Raw genomic sequence first — 11,334 nt, 5'->3', positions numbered from 1 at the left:
AATATTTGTTATGCAAATAGTTATCCAAACGGCATAACAGAGTGGTTCATTTTTTTCTTAATTTTGGCTCGATGTAATTTTGTTAATATTTCTTTATTTAATTGATATAAAATTGTGTTAGCATTTCTTTTAGTGAAGTAACGTTACGAGGATACAAAATCTAATTTTTTAAATAATAGTAGTTGTGAAGCACAATTATCATAGAATCCGATATGGAAGTTACATACACTGATAAACTTATATGGGACATGTGGATTTTTATCGCTGCACAAATGGATCCTAACCATAAAGAGATGACGACAACAAACGTTAGTATGTACGGTATGCCTAAAACTAACCTAATAGCGTGTCGCTGCTAAACCTAACACACCTTAAAAAATAAAAATCGATCGGGTTATAATATATGCTCTACTCAGTACACCTAGGATATTTTCCCTTTATGAGGGCATTGGAGCCTGCCACATTAGCGCGACATGTCCTCTCCAGCTTCATTTCCCTCTCAGCTTCGCATGCATCAACCACGATGCGCTCCTTCGCTGTCTTCCTTATGCGCTACTCCTCCTGATGCTTCAGCCATAGTTCCTTCTGCTGTTACTCGTACTTTCGGCGTTTGTAAGCTTACCTTCTTCACCGTATGCTCATGTCAACCCACCACTTCTGATCCTCAGTTTGCTCCATATCCAACCATACCATTAAGTCACGGATAGGTGGAGGAGGCAGGATAAATAAAACAAGAGGGAAGATTAGTAAGATGGTGCATGAAATCGTATAAAAACTATAAATAGATTCGCGTTCGACCAAAGGTATAACCTGGTTCTCACCATCTACCCCGATAGTGGTGAGTATCTGTCCCTTGTATTTGCCTGTGAGGAATATCCCGTCTACGAACATGACAGGCTGGCAATGTCGAAATGCCTCGATCATACAACTGAACGACCAGGACTCCCGCCGAAGAACTCGATATCCATCCTGATTGACAAAAACATGAGTATCAATGTAGGTTCCCAGATTCCTCCCTTGAATAACCTCTAGAAATAAATGTAGGTTGTGGTATAAGTCCTTATATGTGACAAACCTCTTCTCTAACACATTTTGTTTAACTCTCCATGTCATGTCATACGAAACCTTGTACTCAAATATACTGTTAATAGCATGCATAACTCCAAACGAGGACATATTAGTATTCTTCACAATCTCTGGTTACATCTCCTTTGTAACGAAATCAGCGATCATGTTCCTCAACACTTGTATTCTACATAACCATCAATATCACTGCTAACATACTCTTTCTGTTTACACTATAACATTCTAAATGTATTGCTGCCAAAAAATTACTCCTTTTCTATTCTAAATTTCCTACAACTATGAAATATTTTTACTATATATTCATAACAAATCAACTTCAAACTAGTCTAGATTGTCTAACTATTGAAAAAATCTGAACTATGTATGTTGTATGCTAAATTATTTATTCTACACGTCTCTAAATTTTCTTACTCTAAATTCTAAATGAATCACATTTCCCCCCTACCATTCTAAATACAATACTGCAAAAATCCACAACAATTCAAATATATAATTTCTACATCAATAAAAAATTTGTACGTCTAATAATATCAAATTTTCAAATAGAATTAAATAACCTATTTTAACTCTACATTACCAAAATATTTGAACTTTTCAAACAATTTTACATTTCCTAACTAATAATACTATATTTTATTCCTTAGGCTAATTTCTAAACCATACATACTCTATTCTAAATTTCATATTCTTATTTTTCTAAATTATCTACTCTACTCTACATTTCTCTAATATTCTCCAACTATTTTCCTACCGATTCTTAAAGTATGTATAATTTTTCTAACGATTCCTAATTTTTAACTATTTTCTACTGTTTTTCTAAGTATCCTATAGTTTCTCTATTTTTTCTAACTATGTTCTACTTTTTATCAACTGTTTTCCTAACTATTTCCTAATTTCATATCCTACTGTTTTTCCTAATTTCTATTTTTTCTAACTATCCCTAACCATTTATTCAAAAAAGATATGAAAAACTCACTGCCGCCCCACTGCTGCTCGTCCACGCGTTGCCGCCTGCTGCTGCATGCTGCCCGCTCGTCGCCGCCCGCCGCACCTCTCTGTTGTACGGTCACTTGTGGGAGAGGCGATCGTGGGATATATAACGACCTATCATCACGTAGCGTACCGACAGGCCTAACGGGACACCTATCGGCACTTTGAGTAACGACATGCTATGACGCGTCACCTGTCGGTACATAGAGTGCTAACATGCCACTCCGCACCACGAACATCCTACGTGGCACCTCCCTTTAGTCGGGCCCACCACCTGTCGGTATTCCGCGTGCTGATAGGTACCTAGGCCCACTGCAACGTAAGAAGTCGGCACACGGAGAGCCGACAGGTTCCTATTCAGCTCTCTGCGTACCGACAGGTATCTATTCTTGCAATTTTATAAATTTGACTATTATTTTTATAATTTTTAATAAGTAATATTATTAAAAAATCTACAAATTTGTGCGGGCACCTTGCGAGTAGTTGACATAAGGACCCCTTGACCATGTTCTTCGTTGTATCATATCCATAGCTAACTAGTATGTTGCTAGGGCCTAAGTGCTATTATAAGACTATCCTCGACTGATTCCCGTCAGGGCCCAGATTCCTTTACGAAGGGATTTTCATTCCTTTCAGCGGTACAACGGTTTTCCTTCATGGTTTCCATCACGGGATTTTCTCTCCTTTCCTTTCACGAATACCTTCAAAAGGAAGTTATTGGAGATGAGAGAAAATAAAGAGAATGGGAACGGTGAGGGGAATCGGGAAGGAAACGAAATGAAGATAATATGGTTGGAGATGGTCTAAGAATCTTTATTTTAACTGGAACTCATGGATTTCATTGACCACGATGCACAGTAAGATCATCGACAACCGCATACCAACATCAGCTACAAAAGTTAGGAAACAATCATGCCACGCTCACCATGCATACCAACATCAGCTAACACATGCGTTGTATTATTACATAATCTAGGGAAAAAATAAACTCGATAAGGGACAAATGACATATGGAGTAAGCTCTTGATTTCCCTGAATGTTGCACCATCTGAAGTTGAATCATACTCATTGCTTGTAACTATACATTGTAGACAATACAAAGAGTCTCAAAGACAACTCTTGCCATCCCTAGACATATAGTTACTCTCACTGCATGAACGAGAGCTTTTCCTTCTGTATGTAAAGCATTCACAATATATGGGATATGGCCTGCAGCTGCTACTAGAATGTCACGAAAACTATCTCGTACGATGAAGCCCCATCCACCATGCTTTTGAGTGCTAACAAAAGCATCATCTTTTTTTTTTGAAAAACAGATAAACATCTGGCTTTTTGCATCCTTAGATACATACAATCTACATTTGATTATTACAATATCCGGTATAAGTAGCCAACATCACATAGTGAGGAAACGAAATAAAATTATGAAGTCATGAAGCTTGCAATCTGTAACTACATGACTAATCATGCTTGACGAAGAGCTCCATTGACACCACCTTCAGGATATTACAAACCGACAGAAACTCTTCACTCTAATCCTCCCTATGAAGCAGCCTTTAGAACCTTAGCTAGTAAGTTCCTCCGAAAAGCGCCTGCATAGCCGATATCCCAACTAAGATTCTTATTTTTTCTTAGCTCCTATCTCCCGTAACCAAGTACCGATCACATGTGACATGTTCCTCGGTTTGTTAATCCCTAAGGCTATTCTGATTATATATCAGATAGTCTTAGATAAAGAACTTCAAATAAGAGATGTTGGATAGATTCATTATGATTACAAAAGGTGCACTTAAGGCTTCCCTTCTAATTTCTTTTGGCCAAGTTATCTTTAGTCAAAATCACCCCACGACCTATGTACCATAAGAAATTTTTTATTTTTAACGGGAGCTTAGATGTCAAAGCCACTTGTTTGGGATACTGATGGGTTGGTTTAGCATTTGTGTGTACACCGATTGGATAGTAAATTGTCCTTTCCTATTTAAATCCCAATTGTAAATGTCTCTATCATTAGAGAGCTGGATATGAACAAGTTACGACGTCAATTGTTGCCATTCAATCAGTTTGTTCCCAGTGATCGGTCGACGGAATGATAAATTAAGAGGTATGCTTCTCATTACTTCCACTACTATGGCATGTATATGTCTCACTATCTAAGTATAGCAAGGGATAAAGTTGGCTTAGCGAGCATTTACCCAGACAAATATCATTTCAGAAGCGAGTTTGCTTCCCATTTTGTACTTGAAGACCCCCATTTGAGGAATTCATCTTTAATTTTCATAAGATCAGTCCAGAAATGTGATGTCCTTGGACTTGTGTGAGCGCTTTGGAGCCAAGATACTTATTCCTAAGCAGTTGTTGCCAAACTCCATCCTCATTAAGTAGCTTAAAAAACTATTTGCTTAGGAGGTAGATATTCTTGACCGAAAGGTTGGTAATTTCCAAACCCCCTTGGTCCTTGGGTTGGTAAAAAATATCCCAACGTGCTAGTCTATATTTTTTCTTGTGATTGTCTCATTGCCACAAAAACCTAGATAGTAGATAATCCAACCTTTTAAGGACCCCCCGTGGGATCTCAAAGAAAGTCATCATGAAAATTGGAAGACTACTGAGTACTGAATTAAGAAGCACTAATTAACCTCCAACTGACATCATCTTCCCTTTCTAACTGCTCAACTTCTGTTCGAATCTATTTTCAACCACCTTCCAATCACTGTTTCTTAATTTTCGGTGATGCATTGAAATGCTAAGGTATTTAAAAGGGTATGTATTAGTATTACACCCAAATAAATGTGTATATTGGTCTTCGCAATCCCTTGCCTCACCTTAGCAGAACAACTCACTTTTGTAAAAGTTTGTTTTCAACTTCAAGACCTACTCAAACACACATAGGACGAGTTTTATATTGTTAGCCTGTTCCAAATTATGATCCATGAAAATGATGGTGTCATCCGCATATTACAGCATAGACAAACCATCATTCATAAAATGTGGAACCAAACATGTTATTTGCCTATCCCTTTTGGCCCTTGATATTAATATTGCAAGCATATTTGCTACAGTATTAAAAAGGATGAGTGATAGGGATCACCCTACCTTAAACCTTTGTGCGTTTGAAAATAGGGGCTACACTCATCATTGACCTTAATTCCTACGTGTCCTCCCAACACAAAATTTTGGATTCACTCACATCATTGTGTGGAGAATCCTTTCATTCATAGAGTTTATTGAAGAAAAGGTCATTTCACTTTATCATAGGCCTTCTCAAAATCAAGTTTCAATATCACACCACTATGTTTTTTTCCTATGTAATTCATGGATGACTTCATGCAAGATTATTACACCCTCCATAATGTTTCGTCCTGGCATGAAATCGGTTTGTGTAGGTTTCATTACCTTTTCCATCACAGTACCAATCTTGTTAGTGCCCACTTTAGTGAATATTTTAAGCTGACATATAACAAACATATAAGACGGTACTTTTGAATCTTCAAAGCCTCCTGAATTATTGGGACAAGTGTTATGACCCCACCATCTGAAAAATTGCATACTTCACCTCATCTTCATTAAAGGGTGTTGTAAGGATTTTATTTCTTCATCACTTACTTGGGGTATATCATTTATGCATGACTCGTCCATCGCAAAATTATTATACTTTGGCTTGCCAAATAACCCCTTGTAATATTTCGAGATATACTTTTTGAGATCAACTTCCCTAATATAGTTGATGTTCTCATCTTCTAATTTGTATATTATCTGCTTTCGGTGTTTATCGTTGGCTACTAGATGAAAGTATTTAGTATTCTTGTCACCCTCTAGTAGCTCTTTCACCTTGGCACGCTGGTACCATTTTAGCTCTTCTTCTTGCAGTAAATGTGGGAGCCTCTTCTTGAGGTAATGTTTAAAGGCCACCTCATTAGGTGTTAGTGGATTTATTTCCTTTTTTTTTATCAAGCTCATCTATTTTATTAGCCAATTGTTTCTTTTATTTCTTTAAAATTTCAGCAATATGCTAAGCCCAACCCCTCAAAAATTGTCTAAGGGATCTGATTTTGTTTTGCCATTTTTTATGGCATTTGTTCCCCGATGTTCACTTTGCCAAATATTAGCAACCATGTCAAAGAAACCATCTCAAATTGACCATCCCAGTTCAAATTTGAAAAGAGGTTGTTTTCCGTAATGGAAGGGTGCACCTATATTGAGCAATAACAGAGTATAGTCTGATCTTGCCCTATCGAGCGCCTCAACTGAGACCTTTGGATATTTATCCTCCCATTACGTACTCATGAATATCTTATATAGTTTTTCAAAAGTCAGAGGATTAAGATCATTTGCCCATGTATATTGGCGTCCAGTCATTTCAATCTCCCGTAGATCTACTGTTTCAGTCACAACATTAAATAAATGGGGCCAACGTGAATCAAAATTATCATTATTCTTGTCCTCTGGTTTCCGCATAATGTTAAAATCTCCACCTATTAGTAATGGGTGGGTTTCAACACTATAAATGTGAGTCATTTCTGTTAGAAAAGCAGACTTAAGATCATCTTGAGCCGGACCATAGACCGCCAATAGAGCCCATATAAAACTATCTCCTTTATTCTTTAGAAGGGACCTTGTGTAAAAGTCACCTTCCACAATCGAGGCAATGTCAAATATTGTTGCATTGAATCCAACTAACATACCACCAGATCTACCTCTTGGAGGCATAACATGCCACAGGTACTCAATCCCACCACAAATGTGTCTGAGAGTTGAAGCATGAAAATCACTTCTACTTGTCTCCATAATGGCAAGAAAATCTAGTTGTTGTTCTTTTACTGTATCCGAAATGAAGTTATGTTTAGCTAAGTCTCCTAGACCTCTGCTATTCCAGAAGATGCCTTTCATTAAAGAAAAATTTTAGATGGGGTTTTTGTTTTTTTGGGGCGGTTTATCTTGCCCTTGTTTTTTTTGCATAATTGGATTTTTTTCTTCCTTGACACCTTGTTTAGATAATAGCATATTTGATCTAAACCCTCATCATTGAGGACCTCAATTAAATCATGCATACGTGACTGAGGTGTGCATCAAGTCCATCCATCTCATCCTTGTCCTCAATCATATTGTCATAAGGAAGATTCTGAGCACTTTGTTTATTTTCACTAGAATTAGATTTTTTTAGCATCAACAGTAAGGCGATCTACTTCAATATTCTTAATAGAAATAACAGAGTTTAAAATCTCACTATTATTTCTACCCATAGAAACACCTATGTTTTCATGTTGGAGCTAATAATGTCCAAAGGCATAGAAACCAAGGAGTTTAGGCGTACCTTCATTCAAGTTCCTTTTAGCAGCCATGTTCATCGCCTTTTCTATTATATCTCCATCTCCATGAGACTCTGACCTTCTACTTCTCCGCCTTTCCACTGTGCCACCCCTAGGGATCGAGGTGATATTAGTCCCTTCAGAAGAAACACTGATATGTCCTCCTCTCTTCCCCTTCAACATAGAGATCCTCTCAAATCCCACCACTATATCAATAGATTGAAGAGCTTCCACCATTGCAATATTTGACATGTTGGTCTAGATCCCATTTTCTTTGGACAGAGCTAGCAGAACATATCGAGGGAGCCCATGGAAAACCTGTGAAATCTCATTGGCCAGCTTGACTGGAGTTGAGTAATCAGCCTTCTTATTACTCTCATCCTACTCTCTCACGTCCACAATAATGTGTACAGCTTCCTGTAGCAGCGTCAGAGCCACTCGGATTGTAGGTTCATCAAAATTTGATGAGGTCTTTGATGCTACAAGGAGAAGCGTCTTTGCCGCTGCCAGCGCACCATCCGACTGAGAATCAACCAAGTCAGGGACTGTCTGAGCCGCATTGCTCAAATTGACACCCCCGCCCATGCTCATATCCTCCACGAACGGGTTCACATGCAAATAATGGTTGTGGAGGACCGTAGGTTCTAGAGTTTTGCTAACCACATGCGTTGTGATATCGAGTGCTAGCCGAAACAATGCATACTTCTGCAGCTCCACCAAAACATCGACAGGCCAGCATGCCTCCGGCCAAGATTCACAGGCCACAACGTCCTTCAGAGGGAACAAAGGGTGCCGGGCAGCGGGTAGTCCCGCGCTAAGGCTCCCACCGCACTCACCCATGGAAAGGACTGGCCAAACTGTGCCCTGTAAATTCTCAGAGCGATCCTGAATGGCTGCCAAAACATCTGTAGGCCAGTCGCATGAGCGGATGCAAGAGTTGAGACTATGGTTGGTTACTCGCATGAAGATGATTTTGTGACACTGACAATTAGGTTCGCCTACATGAGTAGATGCAGAGCGTGCATCCGCAGGGCCAGACCGCAAATTAAAGCTACCGGCCATGATGATATCGTATATTTGCATCTGGCCGAGGCAGACTGGAACAATAGATACAAGCACTACAACAGAATACGTCATCAGTGCTGACTCAAAAACCCCTTCAATGGTGGTTTTCTAGCCGGCACTGATTACTTAGTATTGATAATCAGTATCAGTGCTGGTTTCAGTTCCCATTCATCCAAGAAACAACATAGATAACAAGCATATATACAAATATTTCACCCATAATTCAATCACATATAACAAGCACATATACAAATATTTCACTCATAAACAAATATTTCAGTCACGATAAACACTAATACATTAATTCAAACTACAAACATTTCTAAAATTACATCAAAGACCATTATATACATAGTTTATATCTAAAAATTTTAACTCCAAATATTACATCAAAATGATTCAGTGCATAAATTAGCGCACTATTTGTTGCCTCAAACGGAAGTTCCATTGGACTTCCGTGGATAATAAAACTATTGCTATCACACTGAAACTCAAGGTGTGACTGGTACTATCATTCACGAACCTTCCTACATTACCGGCCAAGCATTATGTACCCCCACCACTAGGCAAGAAGATGTAAGATTGAAGTCAAGCTATGATCCGTTCACATCCAGGTGTTCTAGTAAAAATCCTACAGTCAAAGAGCAGCAGCATAGAGGAAAAACTTAATATTATTGAAATAATCCTAGCTACAAGCTACAAGGTCATGTCACCAACCGTTTCAGATGCATGTAACTGCGAGAGCCTAGGAATCATTGCAAGCACATCCTCATTATGTTCAAGTGCTTTCAATTTGGAATATTTGTAATTCGGATATGTATCCAAGTTGCAGGTCAACCGATTATAGAAACGCATGGACAATAGATCTTTCAGCCATAAGCTTTTGGTCTGTTCCAGAGCTAGATGCTGTTAAAGTGATATATCCTTTTTTAGGTACTGCAACCTCAAAAGAGATAGTGATATTCATTTTATTGTTATCAGCTAATGTGGTTGTCACCACAGGTGGTGTGCCACCAATGACCTTAAAAATGTCATGTAGCCATTATAATTGAGGAAGCATCTACATCAATCGGCATGCTAGTTTCTGAATTTAATCGTGTCAAAATTTATTAACTACAAACTTATGATTTCTAGCAAAGTGATTTTCATCACTGAGCATGCAGATGTACGTAGGACAAGTCACATTGTACATCTACATGCATAGAGAAAAAAACGCCAATGCCAAATCAACCAGCTCATTTGAATTTTAAGTCAAAATTATCCTCAGATAATGATTACATAGAGATTTAGGGTTGAGTAACTCAAATTTGATAAAAATGGTGCAACAATGGATAATGACTCAATGATGGTCTTCAGTATCTTTGAATTACCATTAACCACATGTTGTTGCACCATCTTTAAGAACCCAAAACACTAGAAAATATCTCACAAATTATCATCATTGGCCTAAGAACAAGGCAACACAACTTTCAATTACCATTAGTCATATGTTGTTGCACCATCTTCAAGAATCCAAAACCCTAGGAAATATCTCTAAGAACAAGGCGACACAACTAAATTTCTAATACAAATTTTAGATCTAAATTGAATAACTAAAATTACTAACTACAATTTGCTAACTAAAATTGCTAACTATAATTGAAGAACTAGAATTTGAGAACGACCAGGTGTTTCGTGGCCCTTCCGGGTAGGGCATGGATACGCCGTCGAGGATCTGGAGGTCAGGAGTGCGAGGGAGGTCACTGGGACCTGAACGACCGAATAGGATGCAGTGACCACCTCCATGCTATCTAGATCTATGCCCTCCACCTCCACTACCGCTACTGCTCACCATGGGGATGTCGAGGAGGCAATGAGGAGGAGGAGACGGTGGTCCAATGCGCAAAGAGTAGGAGGAGGAGGAGCCCAACGTGCAACAAGAAGGAGGCGGTGGGCCAATGCGCGAAGAGGACGAGGATGCAGCGGCGGGCCAGCACACGACGAGAAAGAGGCGGCAGGCTGGGGCGCGCGACAAGGAGGAAGCAGCGGCCAGAGCGCGATGGGGAGAGAAAGAGAGTGGAGGCGTGTAGATGACTAAGGGGTAGCGATATGTAGGAAGTAATATCAGTGCCGGCTGATACCTACAACCGGCACTGATAAAAAGTATCAACGCCAATTCATGATTACCAGCTGGCACTGAAGTATCGGTGTCAGTTTTTTCTAAGAACCGACACTAATACTGAGTATCAGTATCGGTTCGACTCTGACTCTATCATTGAACGAGCGCTGGAAGTTACGAACCGGCACTAATACTTCATCAGTGCTCGTTCTAGTCTAACCGGTACCGATGATCCAGCTCGGATGACCAGTTCTGTTATAGTGGAGCAACTAAATATGTTTCTCTATGAGATTATACACATTCACCGGATCAGAATGAGGGAGATTCCAGCAACCAAACACACCCTTATTCAATTCATACAAGATGGGAGCGTCCACAAAACATGATGCATATGTACTTGCAGTCCGTCCACGAGCACAATTACATGACGGACTAGGATGATAGAGATTTCAGACCACACATTTCTCTTTAAGATTATACGTATTCACCAAATCAGGATAAGAGAAAATTTGACAACCAAACATATCTTTATTCAATTCACACAGGATGGAGGCATCCATAAAACATGATGCACATGTACATGCAAGCATTCACGATGGCAACCAACGCTCCGATCCGACATGGAGAGCGACTGGCTAGACACCGCTGCATCTAAAGGTGGCTAAGTGGGCCGGGCCAAATGGGCCGGCATGAGGCATGGCCATTTCGCCCCGGCCTAGGCACAGCACAGCACGGCGACTAACAGGCTAGGCCGGCACGGCACGACGGTTTGGGCTGTACCTGGGCTGG

Source organism: Phragmites australis, chromosome 12 (genome assembly GCF_958298935.1).
Source record: "Phragmites australis chromosome 12, lpPhrAust1.1, whole genome shotgun sequence".
Taxonomy (NCBI): domain Eukaryota; kingdom Viridiplantae; phylum Streptophyta; class Magnoliopsida; order Poales; family Poaceae; genus Phragmites; species Phragmites australis.
Note: the sequence above shows the minus strand (reverse complement) of the source record.